Source organism: Myodes glareolus, chromosome 14 (assembly GCF_982192425.1).
Source record: "Myodes glareolus chromosome 14, mMyoGla1.1, whole genome shotgun sequence".
NCBI classification, from domain to species: Eukaryota; Metazoa; Chordata; class Mammalia; order Rodentia; family Cricetidae; genus Myodes; species Myodes glareolus.
Genome location: NC_142039.1, coordinates 24,537,361 through 24,560,845, shown reverse-complemented (window position 1 = coordinate 24,560,845; position 23,485 = coordinate 24,537,361). Strand labels below are relative to the sequence as shown.

Below are 23,485 nucleotides of genomic sequence, written 5' to 3'. Positions count from 1 at the left end.
TTATTCCACTTTTTTTTCTCATTGTATTCAGTACATTTAGTTTTGTATTGTTGTATTTCATCCATTTGGAGTTGATATGAGGCAAGTTGATATACATATATATATATATATATATATATATATATATATATATATATATGTCTTGTATAATTGCAAATTATCTCTGTTTAGTCGATAGGGTGTTTCTAAAGATCTTATTTGGATTTCTGGCCAGAATATTGTAAGAAAGTGCACCATTTTAGCAGCTGATACCCAAAAGACTGTCTTATAGTAGTGCTATAAGCATCATGACGTCTTCTCGACCAGATGGAGTCATTGTTGTGGGGCCCCACCTTCTTTCTGGAAACTTCAATGATTACTGCAGGAAAATCTACTATTCATTGTGGAAAACTTAAACATTATTCATATAGACATATATCCAACAAAAGATACTATATAGACAAAATTAGCATGGAGAAAAATAAAATATTTTCTTAAAATGTATCTTCTTTCTGTCCCATACAAGAATGTTTCTGACATGAGATGGAAAATCTGAATTTTTCTTTTAAGAACATGCTTGAATTTAGAGAAGGATAGCAACTGTTCAACTCCAAAGTCATTTCTCTCTCTCTCTCTCTCCATATATAATATATATATATATAAATCACCTGATATATATTGATATCTATCTATCTGTCTGTTTATCTATCTATTGATCACCTGTCCTCATAAGTCATATTTCTTTTTGCTGGGTGATCCTTTTGAAGAGTTATTTTTTCTTATTAGGCACCAAAACATCCAGGATCTCTTGACTTTTTGAAGATGTATATTTTCCTGTAAAGACAAGAACAGATTCTGCCACAATTCTATATCTTACCAACTGTATGATTTTCACCGCTATGAATGAGCTGTCATTTCTCATTCTCGCGAGTTTTTTTTATCTTTTTCAAAGCAAATCTTTATTAATCTTGAGGGTATTCATATTTTCTCTTCTCCTGTGGAAACAAGAACAACCCCCCTTCCCAAACTTAGCTCATCTTCTGGTTTCCATTGTAAGGTCAAAACATCCTTGAAATATACTGACTGATTTAATTCAGAGGGTTTTTTTTGAAAAAATAAAAGTATTTATTTATTTTTAATTGAAAATTTTCACCTCCTCTCCTCCTCCCATGTACCTCCCCCTTCCCCCAGTCCCCCTCCCCCTTCCTCTCCAGTCCAAAGAGCAGACAGGGTTCCCTGTGCTGTGGGAAGTTCAAGGTTCCACACTACATCCAGGTCTAGGAAGGTGAGCATCCAAACAGACTAGGCTCCCACAAAGCCAGTCCGTGCAGTAGAATCAAAACCCAGTGCCATTGTCCTTGACTTCTCAGTCAGCCCTCATTGTCAGTCACTTTCAGAGAGTCTGGTTTGATCCCGTGTTCCAACAGTCCCAGTCCAGCTGGCCTTGGTGAGCTCCCATCAGATCAGCCCCACTGTCTCAGTGGGTGGCCATACCCCTTGTGGTCCTGACTTCCTTGTTCATGTTCTCCCTCCTTCTGCTCCTCATTTGGACCTTGGGAGCGCAGTCCAGTGCTCCAATGTGGGTCTCTGTCTCTATCTCCATCCATCGCCAGCTGAAGGTTCTATGGTGATAAGCAAGATATTCATCAGTGTGGCTATAGAATAGGGCCAGTTTCTGGCGCCCTCTCCTCAACTGCCCAAGGAACAAGCTGGGGACATCTCCTTGGACACCCGGGAACCCCTCTAGAGTCAAGTCTCTTGCCAACCCTAAATTGGCTCCCTTAATTAAGATATATACTTCTCTGCTCTCATATTGACCCAAGCTCTCCCCATCCTCCCCTTCTCACTTCTCTCTCCCTATTTCCTCTAACCCCCACCCTACCTCCACCCCCAAGCTCCCAATTTTTTCCTGGCAATCTTGTCTATTTCCAATATCCAGAAGGATAACTATATGTTTTTCTTTGGGTTCACCTTCTTATTTAGCTTCTCTAGGATCACGAAAAGTAGCTCAATGTCCTTTAATTATGGCTAGAATCCACTTATGCGTGAGTACATACCATATGCATATTTGGTTCTGGATTACCTCACTCAGGATAATGTTTTTTATTTTCATCCATTTGCATGCAAAATTCAAGATGTCATTGTTTTTTTTTTACTGCTGAGTAGTACTCTAATGCGTATATATTCCACTCTTCCATTCTTCCTTTCTTCCATTGAGGGGAACCTAGGTTATTTCCAGATTCTGGCTCTTACAAATAATGCTGCTATGAACATAGTTGAACAAATGCTTTTGTAGTATGATTGTGCATCTCTAGAGTATATTCCCAAAAGTGGAATTGCTGGATTGTGATGTAGGTTGACTCTCACTTTCCAGAGAAACCATCACAATGATTTCCAAACTGGTTGCACAAGCTTGCATCCCCACCAACAACGGATGAGTGTTCCCCTTACTCCACATCCTCTCCAGCATAGGCTATCATTGGTATTTTTGATTTTAGCCATTCTGACAGGTGTAAGATGGTATCTCAAAGTGGTTTTGATTTGCATTTCCCTGATCGCTAAGAAGGTTGAGCATGACCTTAAGAGTCTTTTGGCCATTTGAACTTCTTCTGTTGAGAATTCTCTGTTCTGTTTAGTACCCCAGTTTTTAATTGTGTTAATTAGAGTTTTAATGTCTAGTTTCTTGAGTTCTTTATATATTTTGTAGATCAGACTTTGTCTCATGCGGGGTTGGTGAAAATCTTTTCCAATTCACTAGGTTGCCTTTTGGTCTTAATGACAGTGTCCTTTGCTTTACAGAAGCTTCTCAGTTTCAGGGGGTCCCTTTTATTCAATGTTGCCCTTAATGTCTGTGCCACTGGGGTTATACATAGGAAGTCGTCTCCTGTGCCCATGTGTTGCAAATGACTTTCCACTTTCTCTTCTATCAGGTCAATGTGGTCAGATTAATATTGAAGTCTTTAAACCATTTGGACTTAAGTATTGTGCATGGTGATAGATATGGTTCTATTTTCATTCTTCCACAGATTGACATCCAGTTATGCCAGCACCATTTGTTAAAGATGCTTTCTTTCTTCCATTGTATAATTTTAGCTCCTTTGTTGAAAATCAAGTAATCATAGGTTTGTGGTTAATATCCGGGTCTTCGATTCAATTCCATTGATCTACATCTCTGCTTTTATGCCAATACCAAGCTGTTTTCACTACTGTAGCTCTGTAATAGAGTTTGAAGTCAGGGTTGCTAATGTCTCCTGAAGTACTTTTATTGTATAGGATTGTTTTGGCTATCCTGGGTTTTTTGTTTTTTCCATAGAAAGTTGATGATTGTTCTCTTTAGGTCTGTGAAGAATTTTGTTGAAATATTGATGGTGATTGCATTGGATCTATTGATTACTTTTGGTAAAATTGCCATTTTTACTATGTTGATCCTACCAATCCAAAAGCATGGGAGGTCCTTCCATTTAATTGTATCTTCTTCAATTTCTTTCACCAAGGACTTAAAGTTCTTGTCAAATAAATCTTTCACTTCCTTGGTTAGAGTTACCCCAAGATACTTTATGCTATCTGTGGCTATCATGAAAGGTAATGTTTCTCTGATTTCCCTCTCTGCTTCTTTTTTCTTTGTATACAGGAGAGCTATTGATTTTTTGGAGTTGATTTTGTATCCTGTCACATTACTGAAAGTGTTTATCAGCTGTAGGAGTTATTTGGTAGAGTTTTGGGGGTCGCTTATGTACACAATCATATCATTTGCAAATAACGAAAGTTTAACTTCTTCCTTTCCAATTTTAATCCCCTTGATCTCCTTATGTTGTCTTATTGCTATTGCTAGAACTTCAAGCACTATATTGAAGAGGTATGGAGAGAGTGGACCGCCTTGTCTTGTTCCTGATTTTAGTGGAATGGCTTTAAATTTCTCTCCTTTTAATTTGATGTTAACTGTTGGCTTGCTATATATTGTTTTTATTATATTTAGGTATGAACCTTGTATTCCTAGGCTCTTCATGACCTTTATCATAAAGGGGTGTTGAATTTTGTCAAAAGCTTTTTCAGCATCTAATGAAATGATCATATGATTTTTTTTCTTTCAGTTTATTTATATGATGGATTACATTGATAGATTTTTGTTTGTTGAATCAGCCCTCTATTTCTGAGATGAAGCCTACTTGATCATAATGGATATTTTTTGTATGTGTTCTTGGATTCGGTTTGCCTGTATTTAATTGAGAATTTTTGTGTCGAATTCATGAGTGAGATTGGTCTGTAATTCTCTTTCTTGGTTAAGCCTTTGTGTGGTTTTGGTATCAGGGTAACTGTAGCTTCATAAAAGAAGTTTGGCAATGACTCTTCTGTTTCTACTTTGTGAAACACTTTAAGGAGTATAGGTATTAGCTCTTTTTGGAAGTTCTGGTAGATTTCTGCATTGAAACCATCTGGTCCTGAGCTTTTTTTTTGATAAGGAAGTTTGATAAGGAGATGACACCTTCAAATTCTTCTCGATTTACAGGTCTATTTAAATTGTTCATCTGGTCTTGATTTAATTTTGATATACGGTACTTATCTAAAAATGCCCATTTCTTTCACATTTTCCAATTTAGTGGCATACAAGCTTTTGTAGTAAGATCTGATGATTCAAGGAAATTTTCTTTTTGTCTGTTGTTATGTCCCCCTTTTTGTTTCTGATCTTGTTAATTTGAGTGTTCTCTCTCTCTGCCTTTTGATTAGTTTGGATAAAGATTTGTCAATCTTGTTGACTTTCTCAAAGAACCAGCTCTTTGTTTCATTGATTCTTTGGATTATTCTCTGTGTTTCTATTTTGTTGATTTCAGCCCTCAGTTTGATTATTTCCAGTCTTCTACTCCTCCTAGGCGAGTCTGCTTCTTTTTTTCTAGAGCTTTCTCTCTTTTCTTTATGTGGGCACTTAGTGCTCTGAACTTTCCTCTGAGCACTGCTTTCATAGTGTCCCATAGGCTTGGGTATGTTGTGTCTTTATTTTTGTTGAATTCAAGGCAGACTTTAATTTCTTTATTTCTTCCCTGACCCAGGGGTGGTTCAGTAGTTTACTGTTCAGTTTCCATGAGTTTGCAGGCTTTCTATTGGTAGAATTGCTGTTGAATTCTAACTGTATTCCATGGTGATCCAATAGTACACAGGTGGTTACTACAATTTTTTTGTATTTATGGATGTTTGCTTTGTTACTGATTATGTGATCAATTTTTGAGAAGGTTCCATGAGATGCTGAGAAGAAGTTATATTCTTTTCTGTTTGGGTGGAATGTTCTATAGATTTCTCTTAAGTCCATTTGGTTCATTACATCTGTTAGTTCTCTTATTTCTCTGTTAAGTTTCTGTCTGGTTGACCTGTCTATTGGTGAGAGAGGAGTGTTGAAATATCCTACTATTAGAGTGTGGGGTTTGATGTATGCTTTGAATTCTAGTAATGTTTCTTTTACATATGTGGCATAGATATTCAGAATTGAGACTTCCTCCTTTTATATTTTATATTAGTGGCATAGATATTCAAAATTGAGACTTCCTCCTGATGAATTGTTTCTGTTATGAGTATAAAGTGTCCTTCTCCATCTCTTCTGATTGATTTTAATTTGAAATCAATTTGTTTTTAGAAATTAGTATAGCCACACCTACTTTTTTCTTTGGTCCATTGATTGAAAAACCTCTTCCCAACCCTTTACTCTGAGGTAGTGTCTGTATTTGAGGGTGAGGTGTGTTTCTTGTAAACAGAAGAATCTTGGATCCTGTTTTCATATCCATTCTCTTAACCTGTGCTTTTTTATAGGTGAATTGAATTCATTGATATTAAGTGATATTAATGACAAGTGGTTGTTAACTCCAGTTGTTTTTTATTTTTGGTTGTAGTGTTTGTGTGTTTCCCTTCTTTGAGTTTTGCTGGTGGTGGGTTGTCAGATGCCTGTGTTCTTATGGGTGTTATTGGCTTCCTTGGTCTGTGGGTTTTTTTTCTAGTATTTTCTGTAAGGCTGGGTTTGTTGCTACATATTGTTTAAATCAGTTTTTGTCCTGGAATATCTTGTTTTCTCCATCGATGGTGAATGCAAGCTTTGCTGGGTATAGTAGTCTGGGCTTGCATCCATGGTCTCTTAGTGTCATTTTCAAGTATATAATATTCTGTCTTTACTGTTCATTTGAAACATATCCCCACCCATGAAAACTGTACAGGGGCTAGTTATTCCCAGATGCAACAGTGTTGAGTTGAGGCCTCACGAGACATTTCTAGTGAATGAGGGCTCCAACGTCATGAATCAATTAATGTCTGTCATAGAAAGACTTTCTTTTCCACATTGCAAGATCTTTCTCTCTTCTTAACGATCTTTTTTGTGCCTTTCTTCTTTCATAGACAGAGCTTGTAATCCTGTGTCAAAAACTTTCTGACCTTTATAACTGTAAGAAACAAATCTCCATCCTTTATAAATTACTACACTCTCTTACAACAGGATAATATAGACTGAAATGGTATATTGATGAAATCTGAAAGAGAATATAAGGAGTATTTATTAAAGGATTAAAGTAGACAAAATGCACTAATATTTTTACCTTGCTTTTAAGTATTTTGGAAGAAATATACTGCCTTTCTATTGTAAGAATTTGGACTAGGTTCCAAATACTAGGTCAATGTAATTGTGTGAATGAGAAGAATCTAGGTAAAGGACAGAATATATTCTGAACAGAGAGAAGAAGTATACAGTGATGTGGCAGGACAGTTGAAAAGAATGAAGAAATAGCCACAGTTCCAACCTTCACTTTCCTACTCATGGATGATAAAGTAGACCAAATAGCATTGATATCATCAGTGTATTCATCTAAACCTACGTGGGAAGCCCACAGTTTTAGTAAACCTTGAATCCAATGCAATAATTTGATGCAAGAGTGGCTCTTACATAGCAGGCAATCATCTATTTTGTAATGACCTAGCCTAGTTTACTACTGTTTCTCTGATAAAACACTGACCAAAAACTACTCGGGGAAGAAGGGATTTATATTCTCTGTCTGTCTGTCTGTCTGTCTGTCTGTCTGTCTGTCTGTATGTATGTCTATCTATCCATCTCTATTTCTATATCTATATCTATATCATCTATATCTATATCTGTATCTATATCTATATCGATATAAAATCAGTGAGAGAAGTCAAGACAGAAATCTAGAGGGAGCAATTGACCCAGGAACGATTTTTGGCACTACTTATAAACTTGCTCAGTTACCTTCTTAGGGATGACACCACACAGTGTGTTCATCAACTAGAGAACAACAAAGTATCTTACAGATATTCCCACAGGCTAATCTCATGGAGACAATTTTTTGATGGAGGTTTCCTTATCTCAGGTGATTCTAATTTCTGTAGAGAAGTTGACAAAATCTAACCAGCTCAAAGATCTTTTATCAGCTTGACACACAAAGCTATAAGTATTCAGCTATAACATTTCCTTATTTATTTGCCCCTATCACTGACTTGAGGACAAGTCTTCAGCAGAGGAGAGCTCAAAGGGAATCTGGAGAGTCAGTGTACAAGACTTTTAATCTGAAGGGATAAGGAAAAGATACACACACTCTCTTGATAATTTCCTTCTGACTTTTCTGTATTCTTCTATGTATCCTGAATTTATTTTTCCTGGTGATTTCCTTCTCTCATTTTTGATGTTTCCTTCTAAACCACATCATTTTTTCCCTTGCAGCTTATATACCCCAGCAAAATCTTTCAAGCAATATAAAAATTACAATGAATGCAAGTGAAAAACAGCATGTTTTCCATATTCCTTACAAGATTAAACATTTTATGTATTACAGGTGAAGAACAAGTTGTTCCAAAAACTTAGATACATTCATGTCCAAGCAACTTGTTATTGATTAACAGAGGGTGAGGAAGCATGGCTTCTTTCTCAGAAAGTTCTTTTGCTTGTACACTGCATTTGCAGTTACAAGGAAAGGATCAATCACTTTAATACTTATCTCAAAAGCAATCTTATAAGAATCATAAATCTAAACTTGTGTATATGAAGTAAAACCAGTTGGCTCTATTTTAAATTCTCAGATTGCCAAAGCTTTGTTTTAGCTATGATGTACTCTGCAACCTGTGAACACATTTCCCAATATTAAGAAGTATTTAAACTAGCTAGGCTACTGTGATTCAATCAGTTTTATTAATGTTAACCTAAGTCACAGTTTACCTGGCTCTACAATAGAAACTCATGTGTTCTAGCTGTGTAACCCTTTCTTGTTTTGTTTTTATTCTCTGCATCTTCTTCTTCATCAGAGGCCAAAATAACATTTTATCCTACCTTTACTTATTATAATTTCTTACTATGTGTACTAAAAACCCTCAATCATAAAAATTCTATTGAAAATATCACGATTATTGTATAAAATCATGGCTTCAGTTAAACTGTACAACATAGGAGGAAATTGTCTTCATAACAATTCACAGGTAAAAATACCCAGTAGAATGGAATATTTCTAAGAGATGATCATACTGCATTAAGGGCAGTGGGACTCTCCCCATGTCCATTTATATAATTCCAGATACCAAGAAAAGTGGTAATGGCAAACACTCAAAGATATACATCAGCAGGAAACATTCTTGGGCCAAGTCTCTTAGGGCCTTACCTATTCGAGATTCACCCATCAGGGTTTTGTTTCCCGGTGGACCATACCCCTAAAGTAATTGCCATCTGCCACTCCCCTTACATGACCACTGGTATTTCCCTAAAATCTCATATTACAATTAATACAGAATACTGTCCAATCTTTTTAAATTATTTTTTATTGAACTATATATTTCTCTCCACTTCCCTCCCTTCATCTCATTTCCCTTCTACCCTTTCCTATGATCACCATGCTCACAATTTATTTAGCAGATTTTGTATTTTTTTTACTTCCCATGTAGAATAGAACCATGTAAGTCTCTCTTAGGGTTCTCTTTGTTATCTTGGTTCTCTGGGATTGTGAATTGTTGTGAATTGCTTTATGTCTAAAAGCCACTTATGAGAATGTACATTTGGTATTTGTCTTTCTGGGTCTGGGTTACCTCAGTCAATATGATGTTTTCTAGATCCATTCATTTGCTTTCAAATTTCAAGATATCATTACTTTTTTTCTGCTGTGTAGAACTCTATTGTGTAAATATACCACATTTTCTTTATTCATTCTTCAGTCGAGGGGCATTTAGGTTGTTTCCTGGTTCTGGCTATGACAAACAATGCTGCTATAAACATAGTTGAGCACGTGTCCTTGTGGTATGATTGAGCATCCTTTAGGTATATACCCAAAAATGTTATTACTGGGTCTTGAGGTACGTTGTTTCCCAATCTTCTGAGAAATCCCCAGACTGATATCCAAAGCAGCTGTACCAGGTTGCACACTCACCAGCAATGCAGAAGTGTTTCCTTTACCTCACAGCCTGTCCAGCATAGGCTGTCATCAGTGTTTTGATCTTGGCCATTCTTAAGGATGGATCTCAGAGATGTTTTGATTTGATTTGAATTTGATGGCAAGGGATGTTGAACATTTCCTTAAGTGTCTTTCAGCCACTTGAGATTCCTCTGTTGAGCTTTCTCTGTTTAGGTCTGTACAGTTCCACTCTTCCCTCTTTTCCACGTCAATACACACTGTGCTTCTCTCATGGACTCAATGAAACTCTAATCTGCACATGCCACTGTCTTTGCATCAGTTCACTGTACATTTTGTACTTATTTTGCTTTTAAAATATTTAAGTCAGTAGAGGAGCAATAAGTGAACAATTAAGAGCACTTCTTGATAATGGAGTGGATTTTGGGGTGGGCCAGCTCACAGCCTTGACCCAAAAGCTGCAGGATCTCCAGAACAGAGGACAATAACAGGATATGTAAGAGGAATCCAAATGAGGACCCAGTATCCATAGTACAGCAGAAACAGAGGCCTCAGACCAAACTAATGACTCTGCTGTGAACACTTGCAAGTAAAGATATATGGACTAAAGAGTATACTATGTGGTTCATTGTGTCACACTTCAGCTTTACTTGAAGGCAAAACTCTCATACACAACACATAAAACAAATCTAAAAACTTCAAGGGAAAACAGAAACCAGGATGCAAAGTAAATAAATAAATAAAAATGTAAAACATATATAACTTTTAAATTAATCTCTATCTAATTTTTATTTACTTGACTATCTGATATTATAATATTGTGTATGAGCATACTTTATAATGTTATTGTATCAATAATATTCCTATAATAAATAATAAGAACTTTATTATTTTTAAAGAGGGTGTTTAAATGGCCTATAATTCACTGAGTAGACTAGAATGACTAGCCAGTGAGGCCTAGGAATCACAGAATCTCAGTTTGTCCAGTGCTGAAATTATGTCCATCTTTATTAAATAGGGACTAGAGAAAGAGCCTTAATCCTAACTCTAAGCACTAGGCAGGAATTACTAACTCTAAACTGATAATCACTAACCTTTCAACATAACCCTAACAATGGTCTCTAACCCACTCACTCTGACCTTAATTGTAGTTCTTAACCATTATTTTAGCTCTTACCCTAATTTCAATATCTAGTTCTAGCCCTAACTCTTCACTATCACCCTCAATCCTAATCTCTAATCTTAAACAAAAGCCCTACCCTTAAATTAAACCCATAATCTAGGACTAATTATGAACTTAATATTACACCAAGTTCCTACCCAATGACTAACTCAAAGTCTTAACACTGATCACGACACCAATTCGAAGTCTATTTTATTGAGGAGTCTTTCACTATGTAGAAGCTTAGTTTGCTGTTGTGATGAACTGTGGTTTGATATTATGCTGAGTCATTTATACTTACTATTGTTTGACTACTGTTCTGAGTCATTTTTTACTCTATTCCTGGGTCACGGTTGGTGTTCTTTCTGTGTCGTGGTTTGATTTACTGCTGAATAATGATTAAAGCTTACCAAGTTGTGGTTAACTATGTTCCCTAAATCATGGTTTGATTGTTTTACTGAGTTACCATCAAATTCATTAATAAGATTAGATTCAGCAAATGCCTCAAAGAGGACAATAGAAAATAAAGCCATACTTTGGGATTTTATGTTGATTAATTTATATTTGTTAATGTATATATATACTATATATATATATATTAATAGTTGTTTATGTGAATGTGTATATATATAGCTGAGAATGTTTTGGTGTATTTTTGAAAACTGATAGGTATTTAAGAAATAAGACTTGTCTTTCTGTGTTTCAGATACTGCTTCCTATGTTTTTAATTAAGAAATAAAGTTGACTGATTTAGCAGGAAAATAGTACTTCTACAAAACTTTGCCTCAAGAGCGAAGTTTTTTATTTGTTCATAGTTTTTTAACTTAATTTTTAAAAATTGATTTTATGGAGCTATACATTTTTCTCTGCTGGGATTAAAGGCATGTGCCACCACCGCCCAGTTTGTTCATAGTTTTTACTAAATTTGTCAGGCTTCTAACTGGGAAGGTGAAAGTTAACAGAATCAACATTTATTTAACATTATGTCTTTGTCAAGCATTATCTGATAGTTTTATAACAAATTTAATCATTTATTACCCCTCAATATGTAATTGACCTCTGATTTCAACAGCAATATATGGGGATCAAAGTCAATAAAGATATAGAGTCATAAAGGTTGGCTCATTTATTTCTTTGTGACCCCTGATCAAATATGTCCAGGGGACAACAGGTCACCTCTCAAACCTCCTAGTTCTCTGAAAGTCTCACATTCCCTTCATCAGAGTAGGCTATAGAGAGGCAAAGGTTGGACTCTAAGCAGGGTATATTCTGGAAAATTACTTTTATCCTCAAAACACAAATAAGAAAATACCCAAAAGAACACGATCAACTTTTCACCCTCTACATTCTACTGTGCTTTGAGATCTCATGATCTCAGGCAAGTTGATCTGTCACCTCCGTGAACCCTCACATACAACACCCTGTATCTCTAAATCTTGGAACTTTGGTCCCCAAGCCTCTGAACAGGAGCCCAGATGTATTGGTCCATAATCTCATGTACACCTATCTCTCAGACTACATAAAGTGTGTTTCTTCATTCTTAAGATGGAGAAACACATATTAAGAAATACCTGATAATTGCAACGCCTCAAAGGATGTAAACTCTACCTATTCATGTTCTGTAAGAACTGTGTATGAAATGACTGTTACTTTCCTTGGATATAAACTTCCTGGCAAATCACTGTATGGTCATCCATACAGTGAAGAAGGCAAAGCATTCAAATAATATACTAATACTGGCAAACACTAAAGAAAGTGGTTTTTATTTATTTTCAGAATGGGACAGAGTTTTCTTTGTTTGTTTTTTATTTCTTTCAAGTTTTGTAGCAATTCCAGGCTGAATTGCTACTGAACAGAAGTGACAAATTCCAGTCTTTGGCATGTGAGTGGTCTCCTACAGCACTGGCCATTGGACATCCCACAGGGTGTCCAACAGAAGTCGTCACACATTAATATCATCAGAAAATGGAAAGTTAGTGTTGCCAGAAAAACTGCAAAGACAAAAAGCATTTCAATGCTGCATTTGACTATTCTGTTTCTGGAAGGAGTCATTTCTATGACTCTGATATTAGTTTGGAAGTATATATTTTTCTTTTTTTGGGTAAGGCATAGAGACAGTCTCTCTAACTTTCATAAACAATGTTTTCCAACTGCAAAGGAAACAACAGTAAAGTATGTCTCCTTTCCTTGAAACTCCACAGGAAATGTAGAATCAGATGATAAAACATGTTTTGATCAAAGAAGCAAAGAAACAATCTCTTTTCTCTAGTATAGTTTCTCAATAAAAAAAAAACAGGTGTATCTGTCTTAAAATGAAGAAGCCAAGCAACAAACTCTGTGAGAACATATGACTTGAGGAGATGAAATTACTACTAGCAATCACATTTTGATTTTTAAATCAATTATTTGTTAGCTGCCTACCACACATATCGTAAGAGATTTGACTCAGAAGTAGCAATAAAGGTAAAACCCCATATCTAAGGAGATGCATGTAAAGAATCTCCATATAGTAACAATCACACAATGGAGGAAAAGGTCTTCCATTAGAAACAGTAATAGCAAACAAGTATATAATATTATTATATACTAGTACAATATAATATGAAATTAGTTCAGGATATCAAACTAAGGTCTATAATTTACAAGTCAAATGTCTCCCTAAGCTTTTCTGAGTCTTAAATGTCTTTTCTATCATTTTCTAATCCTCTGAATTGACCTCTCTCCATCTCAGGAAATCAGGGCCAACTGTGTTACTGAACACATAACCCAGCGGGTCTCAAAATGAGAGTGTTTAGCTTCTGACTGAATGCACAGCAGGAAACAAGGGAAGTTTTTCAAACTATTAAAAAACCATTAGGCTTCCTGAACCCAGAGAATAACTTCACATGCAGGCTATGGCATGGACTACAGGGCTGATGGTCATGCTTTTAATATGATCAGTAATTAAACAGGCACTAAAAAAAATGGCATGACATTGATATTGGAAATGTTTCAGTGAATTTCTTAAAATACCCCCAGTACATATGCACAGGGCATGCAGATTCAGAATACTGAAGGGAAAATGGAGAACCAGCAGTAATGCAGGCTGGCCCGATATAATCCATGAAATTATACAGACCTTCATGTACAGCAGATCAAGGTGACCCTCAGACTTCTCACCTTGCTGCTGTAAGGTCAGAAATATGAACAGACTAAAAGAATTCCAGAAGTTCTTTTTCCTAATTCTGGGCTCAGAATGCCTTGGCTTTCTTTATCTTTATTGCAATAACTTTAAAACCATGCCACTTGAAAATAAATGTAGCAAAGCATATTACCAAAGTAAATTTAGTTGCCCCAGCTACATATCACAGATTTCTTTTCAAGCCATCAAGGACTTTTATATCCTTTGGATTCAACTGAAATTCAAACACTTACCACACAGATAGAAAATATTTTACATATTTAGACTGTATGTTTGCCAATGTGCACATTGTAAATGCAACAGACTGCACCAACTGTGAAGACAAACTGCTTGAAAATTTTCAACTCACACAAAATACAAAGATATCCAACCAAACACTCAACTGAGAAATGAATGCCAGGAACAGCATCACTCAAAACCCCTCCACATATTGAATCCATCCACAATATACAAATAAGGGAGATTTGAGTGGAAGGAATGGAGGAAAGATGATGTAATTCAAAAAAGAAAATAGCATTGCTTAGATGATCTAAACCAGGAGTAAATGGTTATTGTAATTCATTAATCATCATTTATATAGTTTTCTTCCCACATATAAATAAAGAATAGTTAAAATATGAAAATGGTATTTTGAACGCAATTTAAATGGACATTCTAATAATATTAACAATGTCATATTCAAAGGAACTAAGGACTGGTCTGCAGAAGATCATTTTTAATATAGTTTGGGCAGCTTACTCAGCAGGATACTTTATAATTGATAACATATTGAAAATATGAGTCCATAAATCACTAGTATTGGTCTAAAAGTTAATATAAGAAATAATGAAAAAGAAAATAAAAAATTTCAATCAAATAACAACTGATGAGCTTAAATGATAGACATGGATTGTAAGACTCCTTAAATTTCCCTCTGTATTTGAAACACATCAGGATGCCTTATGATAAAACTGGAAGACTAAGATGGGCTGAGGAAAAGGTCATCAACAATATGGAGGCAGGAAAGATAGCCTGGGCAGAAGGATCCAAAGCAAGGCCCATAGGAGAATTGTTGGATAGAAAGCACAGTAGGACAAAGCTGGGGGTGCAGCCCAGTGATAAATGATGCCCAACACCTAGATTTAATCCTCAGCACTGTAAAAAAAAATAACAGGCAGCAATCTCTGGGGAACATGGAGAGATTAGATAAGAAAGAGGTGAGTCTAGAGAAAAGATCAGAAATCAGAATACCCACATCATTTCTGGGTGTTTAGCTAGTCAATCAACTGAAAATCATGCTGGAAAAACCATGCATATACCGTTCTGCAGGGGAAGAGGTCCTGAGTTGAGTGAGTCTTTGAACACACCAGAAATCTGCCAATTTGTCAAGTGTTCATAGTTCTGGGGCACTTTGTCCAAGAACGACCAATTTAAGAAACACTTCTACAAGCCATGGTAAGCCTTTTGGGGGTTTATTTATACAAGTGTAAGACTTGTGTTTTAGGCTGGAGTTTAGTTCACTTGGTAAGGCATTTGCATGTCATGCATAAAGTCTTGGGTTTCACTCTTAGTGCTGCTAAAAATTATATTAAATCAAAATGTAAAACAGAGGGATGTTGAAGGGGAATGGAAAAAAATGAAAGGAGGGAGAAGAATAAAGAGTAATGGGAAAAGTATGATCAACATACACTACAAATATGGGAAAGTCATAATAAGCCCTTCATAAAATAAAAAATCTTAGCCAAAAGGTGGAGACAAAGTCCTGTAATTCTAGTACTCGGGAGACAGAGGCAGGTATATCTATGTGAGTTTGAGAACAGTCTGTCTTATAGAGCTAGTTCCTGGTGAAAAAAAAAGGAAAATAAACTGGGTGGCAGGTCAGGCCTTTAATCCCAACACTCAGGAACAAGAGGCAAGTGAATCTCTGTGAGTTCAAGACCAGCCTGGTCTAGAAAAAAGTTCTAAGATAACCTTGAAATTATGTCACAAAAAGCCCCTCAAAAAGCCCTTAAAGTATTATTTAAAAAGACCTACAACATATATTTTTATCAATAAGCAAACATAATATATACAAAATACCCAGAGCGAAAATTATAAAAGTGCAATATGTAAAATCTCATCTAAATAATAGAAACTTCCTATTATTATCAAGAATTAGACATTACATTATTGTCAAAAGACCATGATCTTAAAGTAACAAAGAGCTTCAACAAATATGTAAACACTCCTTTTAGAATCTGACAAATTGCTACTTTTTATAACAGAAAATTATTCCACACACAGCAAGATGTTTGGAGGCATATGTCATTAGTCCCAGACATAGAAGATAGAATTAGAAAAATTAGAAATTCAGTGCTATCTTCAGCTGCATAGCAACCTGGATGCTAGACTATCTCAGAAAACTAACAATAGCCACAAAATAAACCATATCCACCCCAAACACAGCATCAACCACAGAAACAAACTCTAGAAAATACTTGTGATCTACAGAGTACACAAAATTAAAATTTGTGTCATTCACTTTTCTCTCTTCTTAATAGAATAAGATAGCAGAAGTAGTTCGCAATGCCACCTTCATGATTGAACTTCCTGACATAAGAATATATTTATCTATATATTAGAAAACCAAACATAAAAACTCTCATGAAAATATAAAAATATGCAATGCAAACAATGGTGATTCTGTAGAGGGTAAAATGCCTTAAATGTATATAAAGTACTCTTGCTTGGAAATTTAAGATAGAAAGACTAAATTCAAACAAGTCTTGTTCGTTGGAGAAGTACTACACATGATAATTTTCTTAACGTGATAAAAAAAAACTGCCATCTCACTTATCACCTGAACGTTCTCTTTGATTCGTCCCTCATTGAGACTCTACAAGGACCACAATCCCATGCTGCAGCTGGTAGAGAAGGGCAATCAAGCTGGAGTTCACTTGTATTTTTTGTGATAGGATCAAGAACTGAATCATCCAGAGGAACAAGAGTGCTCTGATCTATCCTAGAATAACAGTGGAGGGAGAATGAATTCCTCAATCTATGTATTTGACTTGTTATGAACTTCGGAAACCATGGCTTCCCAAATGTGGATCTGATGCCTGCAACAATATTACCATTTTTCATTCTCCCCAATGTGAAACTTTTCTCTGTCTGTAGTTCATTTAAATATAAACTCCAGGAATGTAGAATCATAAGACTTTTACAGAGGCTTCATTTCTAATGTCCATATTACCTGTGTTTATCCTAATGGATGCCCAGAGCAACCAGAACAATGTCTTTTGACTTGCAGAAATCCAGAAGTTTGCTCTGATTGAGATAAGAATGATATTCCACCTGCAGAAGGATGATGGAGAGATGTTGTTATATAAAAATTTATAATGTTACAAAGAAGATAGTTTTAAATAAAATAAGTAAATAAGAAAATCCTATGTAACATGAAATATGTTAACACTAATGTAGTGGTTCATGCATGTTATCCCAGAAAATGACTCACAAAGGCAGAAATTTTCACTAAATCAAGGCCATTCTGTGCTGCAGTCAGAGACCACTTCTCAGAAAACAAAAAGAAAGGCAAAAAAAGAGAAATGAATAAAGAAATCTATAGAGTCATGATCATATAGTTTTAATTGACATGTTGATTGTACATATTGATGGTTTTCATAAAGATATATTTTTTGCAGTAACATTCTATATTTTGACCCTATTTACCACTATCATTTTATTTTTCCCATTTCTGGAATTTCTATTTAATCCCCAAGATTTTTGTTTTTAAATTTTTAATGATAAGAGTGGGAGAGTGTTGTAAAAGGAACAAAGGCTGCTTCCTGCTGCCCAGCTCCCAGCTAGTTTACACCGTAAATAATTACACAGAAACTGTGTTCATTTAAACACTGCCTGGCCAATTAGTTTTAGCCTCTTATTGACTAACTGTTACATATTGATTCAACCCATTTCTAATAATCTATATTGACCCTTGACTGTGGCTTACCAGCATGAGTTTAACCAGCATCTGTCTTGGAGAGAAGAACCATGGCATCTACCATGCTGCCTTCTTCCTCCCAAAATTCTGTTCTGTCTACTCTGCCGATCTAAGCTTCGGTCCTATCAAAAGGCAAAGGCAGTCTCTTTATTTAACCAATGAAAGCAACACATAGAAAGAAGACACTCCTTCACCAGGAGAGCCAACCCTATTAATACAGGTGTGGGTGAGCCAGCCCCAAAGTTGTAAACATAATAGAACTGTCCCCATTTCTCATCTGGCAGACCATCTCTACAGCTGTGCAAGTCAGGCAGAGGGCTATGACTTGGCCTGTCTCAATATCCACCCCATCTGTGACCTGCTGGAGCATGCAGGGGAACCTAATTTAAGTACACAAACTGCAAGAATTCCACAAACAGGGACACAGAAGAATACCCAAGAAAAGACCTATGAAGACCCAGCATCAATAGTGTAGTATAAATAGAATCCTTGAACCAGACCAATGACTCTTTGCAATGAATACCTGCAAGTAAAGATATGTGGACAAAGGTGTTTACAGTGTGTCTCATTGTGTTACACTGAAACTTCAATAATTAGATTTTTAATTTTTTTCCTTTTTATATTTTTCCTTTTTTTCTCTTAAATTTTGTTTTATATGGAGAGGCGCAGGGGCAGAAGGCAGAAGCAAAGGACAGGGAAAAGAATAGGATCAAGATACATGAAATAAAAGACAGAATAATTTTTTAAAGTTTTAATGGTTATAGATTCTCCTTTATTACTATATAAACTACTAAATAGATATAGTATTAAACAACCACTAAGTACTTATCTTTATAGCATAGATTAGAACAACAATTACCTCATTAAAGAATATTCTTTTGCAGTAGATGGTGATTAATACAGAGGCACACAGGTGGTCAATGGGTAAAGAAAAAGAGAGCCTGTGTGAAGTGCTCAGCCCTAAATGCGGCATCTGAGTTACAATCCCATCTAAGGTTTAGGAATTGTTGTAGAAGAGTGAGCAAAAAATTCCAAGGCTTTAAGTAGTGAATGGCTATAGAAAATGAGTGTTTTTCTGGCCATTGTGTTTGACGGGGCCATTGCACTATTTATGTCAAGGAAATTGTGATAATCAATGAAAAAGAGGCCATGGGTTAGAAAGAGAGGAAGGAGGGGTATATGGAAGGAATGAAAACTGGCAAGAGGGAGGAAAAAATTATAATTATTCTTTAACCTCAAAAATAAAAAAAAACATTGAAAAGAACTCTGACCAACTTATTGGAAAAAGAAAAGTTATTTAAGTTTATAAAAACATGAACCTACTAAAGGTGAGTTTACAAAACCAGTATGTGTAAATAATATTTTATTTACAGTACAAGGTCCAGACATTCTCAGAAGTTAAAGTGAGAGGTGAGAGTTCACTGCACTCATTGGATTATACTTTAAGAACACATTTTTGGTCAAAGGCTAATTAACTGTGTGATTATGGACTTTTTTTCTGAATGTTGAATTCACACTTATCTTCTGTGCAAGAATTTGATCCTTTTTATATACGGAGATATTGTGATGACTCTTACAAAAGGTACTTATGATTTAGTGTGACTATCATGTCAAATATAGAAATAATGAGGGTAGCACTACTTTTTCCTCCTTGGTAAATCTATGAGTGTTCTTAACCCTGAAAGAGCAGAAGAGATACCCTGAGAAGTACTATTATTACTATATTTTTTCAAAAATTTTATGTATAATCAAACAATTTCAAATTTTAATGTATTGAGAGTTTCCACACAAAACTAGCTTTTGCTTAACTGTTGACTCCTACTACTATTCCCTTGTAGAAGTGGTACAACTTCTTATGTATGGGTTTGTGGCTTTGAGTCCACATCTTACTGCTGGTGTTAATAACATCTCTTATATAGTGAGAGTGGTGTCACTGGAAAGTTGATATCATACACTGCTGTTTATTGTGTTTCATAATAAATACATGCTGAACTTTAGATGTCACCTGGGAACACTGAGTTCTCTCCATTCCACAGCATAAGGATTACAGGTGTCTGTGCACTTGATGAACAATGATAAGCATTTATATGGGGTTTATTTGGAAGACAGGGAGTTGAAGATGAGTTGAATCAGGTTCAATATTATTTTTATTAATTATCATCATCACCACCATCATCATTATACAGAGTTTTGTGAAGCAAACTGTGAATTAAAGACAAGTGTAGAGGCTCCAAATGGCTTAATTTAAGCAAATTCAGCAAGATTCTGAATACTCAGTGTTTGGGGAATTTAGTGCATTTTGCGTGACTTCATTGGGAGAAAATTCACAGAAGATTGAACATTAATTGTTCTCTTGTCCATCTCTTGCACAATTTTCTTTTTAAATTCCATACCTTCATATTGCTGTATAAAACAATTACTGCCTAATTACTGCCATGATGAGATGTGTGAGTACATCTTGAAAGTAATGATTATGAGCATTATAGGGAATCTGCAATGCCAATAGCTAAGCCATTATCATCTGAAACTTTAAAGGTCATTTTGGTGTTCAATTACTTTTACTCAATTAGAAGACTCCAGGTGAACAAAGATGGACTCTTCTCTGCAAATAGACAACCCACCAAAACTATAAGGAAAAGGTGGCATTTGGGAAGTTTTATTGCAGGATGTGAATAAGTTTTCAGCATTTGAAAGTTTAAATGTCAAGATTATGTCTACAGAGGATCCCAAACTAGATAAAGGAGTCTGCTATATTGATGCTGCTCAATTGTACTAAGATGAAGAGGATTATAGTATTGGTCAATTGAAGGAAGACCGAAGAAAACACTATTAAGAAAGAAGACTTCTTTACTTCAAAGGTATTTCATTTTATGTGTACTGGTTAGTGATGTGTTGCAGGAGGGCCAGCTTGTTTGTCCTGGCCACATCACTAGCTGAGACCCAAAATAATCACACAGACTGTATTAATTAAATCATTATTTGGCCCATTAGCTCTATCTTTGTATTGGCTAACTCTTACATATTAATTTAACCCATTTCTAGTAATCTGTATACACCACGAGGTTGTGGCCTACCCGAAAAGTTTCAGCACATCTATCTCTTGCAGCAAATCCATGGTGTCTCCTAACTATGCCCTCCTCCTCCCATGCTATAGGCCAAGCCAGCTCTTTATTCATTAACCAATAAAAGGAAAACATAGACACAAGGACCTTTCATACCAGTGATGTGTTGAAGTGACATTTACAAATTTAGATAAGAAAATATTGGTGAATTGTGTTTATTGGGCTATCTCTTATTCATATATATTCATACATTACAAGATGTGTTGAAGAGAAAGATGGTGGCTTTCTTACCTAAACATTTAAAAATATGTAATGCACAATTGCTGCTTTATGAGTCTGATTTTGCATGAACTAAGGAAGACATCAACTTCTTTAGTGTTCTGGATTCTTTTACAAAACCATTCTTTATTCTTTAAGTTACATGTCACTCTTATCACCCTTATCAAGGAACGATGTGAGGGAGATCATAGTAAACAAAACTTTTAGTGCTAAATAAAAGAGAACTAACTTGTCTTCTGTGGTATACAAAAGGTAATATAATGCTTAAAATATCCATTCAGTTATATTAGAAAAGTATACTATTTTTTCCCATTGAACTGATTGACCGCATTAAATCCTTCCACTAATTTACCAGTAAAATGAACTCTAACTCAGATAATGGTTATTGCTATTACTTGAACAGTTTTGTCTCCTGAGTAACATCTTTGATAATTTGCAACATATAAGATTTATGTAGACTAAATGTAAGGAATTTTGTTGTTCTAGAAAAAAATTCAATTTGTGTATTAGCTGCCACACTTGGGCTATGAATACATGTACTGCATAACATATACATATACAAACATATGAATAAATATTTTTTAAAAAGTAATTCTTTAAAAAATAATTCAGGATGATGATTCACCACTGAACTATATACCTAGCTATGAAGATCTTCCTAGCTAATATTTGAATAATTAACTAACGAATACAGTGGGCTTTTATGTTGGATATTTTCAAACATTTTAATATTTTCTTCCATTATCTTCTTGTTTCCTAGTTTCAAATTGGTCTCATGCTATTCTTATCTTGCTACTAAAGGTATTGTGTTATCCTTCTTCTGGTTGTTTTCAGATATTCTTTGCTCTTAATTTTATAAATTTGGATACAATGTGCCTTATGTTAGTTTTTTTTTTGATTTGTCACATTTCTCCCTTCACACTGTGAAGTTTCACAAATCTGTCATTTCGTTCATTGTTTCCGAAATTTGGTCTACTGTTTTAAATGTTCCAGGCATGCATGCTTCCTGCTTCTTCTTTTCTTGTTCCAATGAGAGCAGTGACACATCTTTTGCAACTGTCCCATATTTTCAGTATTCTAGAGATGCAGCATTTTCTCAATTTTCTTTGTGCATACAAGTTTCAGGATTCTTCACTGATATTTACTGAAGGTCTTTAGAGTACTTGTATGCGTCAGAATCTATTGATGAACTATCTTGGAAACAGAGCACTTGTGTGTACCCATGAAAGACTCTCACAAACACAAGATGATTAAGTTTCCCCTGTTGAAGAAGTAAGGGAAGGTCAATTGATCCTCACCAGATATTCCAGCCTCTTCCACCTTCCATTATCCTCACCATGATACATATAATTCTATCCCAGCATTGCCTGACCTTGGGAGTTGCTCTATCAGAAATAGAATATTAACTGAAGGGGAGATTCCAGCTATACTCCTTTTGCAAGATCATTAACTGTGTGGGCCACACATGGGGACTATCCTGCAATGGAATTGCCTGGGAGTCAATGAATGCCTGAAATCAAACTCTCACTTACATCCCCTAAGATAATCTAATTAACACACTGGTTCACTACGCTTTGCATAGAAGGGAGTGTTCTTAGGGCTTTCTCTGTGGTGAATGAGCATTTATTTTTCTACAAAGGCTCCTACATACTGCCAAATAGTCTTAATGTCTGTTACTATTGATGAAGTTAAGTATCTTTGACCTTCTTTGGATTTCTCCTTCTACAGTTATATCATTCTCCTGATTTTGAACCCTTGATGAGATTTTTTTTCCTCTAGAGTCACTAGCCATTTAATTTCAGTCATATTGTCAGAACAACTCTACAATATCTCTGTGTTATATTTGTTTTAATTATTAAAACTATTTTTAAGCCATTTTGTGAGGCTGTTTGCTAAGTGTAGAAGTAATACATCAGGTAGTAGGTGCAAAAAATGATGAAAGTAAGTGGGTTCAGTGTGCTATGCTGTAAGAAGCAGGTTGACAATTTGTACTTTCTCTTTACTGCATCAACAGAAGTCAGAGCAAAGCCTTTACTATGTTATATTCAAGTCTGTCTCCTCACTGTCATTGATTTATCCTAGAGATTTACTTCCTCACCAATACTGAAAGAATCAGCTCTTTCAGCCTTGTTCCTCTGTGGTCTTACTTCACCTTTCTGCTGTGGTGTTAAACCAGGAGGAAGAGGAAGTACCTTACAGTCCAATGAACAATTACTGCACTTGCTCCCATTGCCTTTTATCTTTACACCTCCTTAGTACCATGGCACTCAACAGCTCCATCCAGAAGACCTGTGAGTGTGAGAACTGCTTGGTGATTTATCTCCTGACTGTGGAAAGAAAAAGAGATCATTGAATCCATTTTCCCCCTTTTCCAGGTACATTAATCTCTAGAAGTCCTAAATTCTTTATAATTGCATTAGTTTTCTTATTAATGACATCAAGAACACTGAACACTCTCTATGTATGTCATTACAGTGATTTTTCTCATCT

The 23,485-nt window shown here is 35.5% G+C and overlaps 1 protein-coding gene across 4 annotated transcripts in view; it reads right to left on the bottom strand.

Annotated features, from left to right (window-relative positions):
• The window catches only part of LOC125417284 (aldo-keto reductase family 1 member C21-like), a 57,145-nt gene extending 39,324 nt beyond the window's left edge, over nucleotides 1-17,821 (bottom strand). For 2 of the 4 annotated variants that reach the window (XM_048460702.3, XM_087896423.1), the window contains exons 1-2: nucleotides 17,664-17,821; nucleotides 16,908-17,008 (exon numbers count right to left, since the gene is read on the bottom strand). The gene's annotated coding sequence lies outside the window, so the exon portion shown is untranslated. Of the gene's footprint in view, nucleotides 1-699; nucleotides 814-856; nucleotides 975-16,907; nucleotides 17,009-17,663 lie in introns of all 4 variants that reach the window. The other 2 variants (XM_087896425.1, XM_087896424.1) reach the window with 2 other exon arrangements.
• Nucleotides 17,822-23,485: the final 5,664 nt, after the last annotated feature.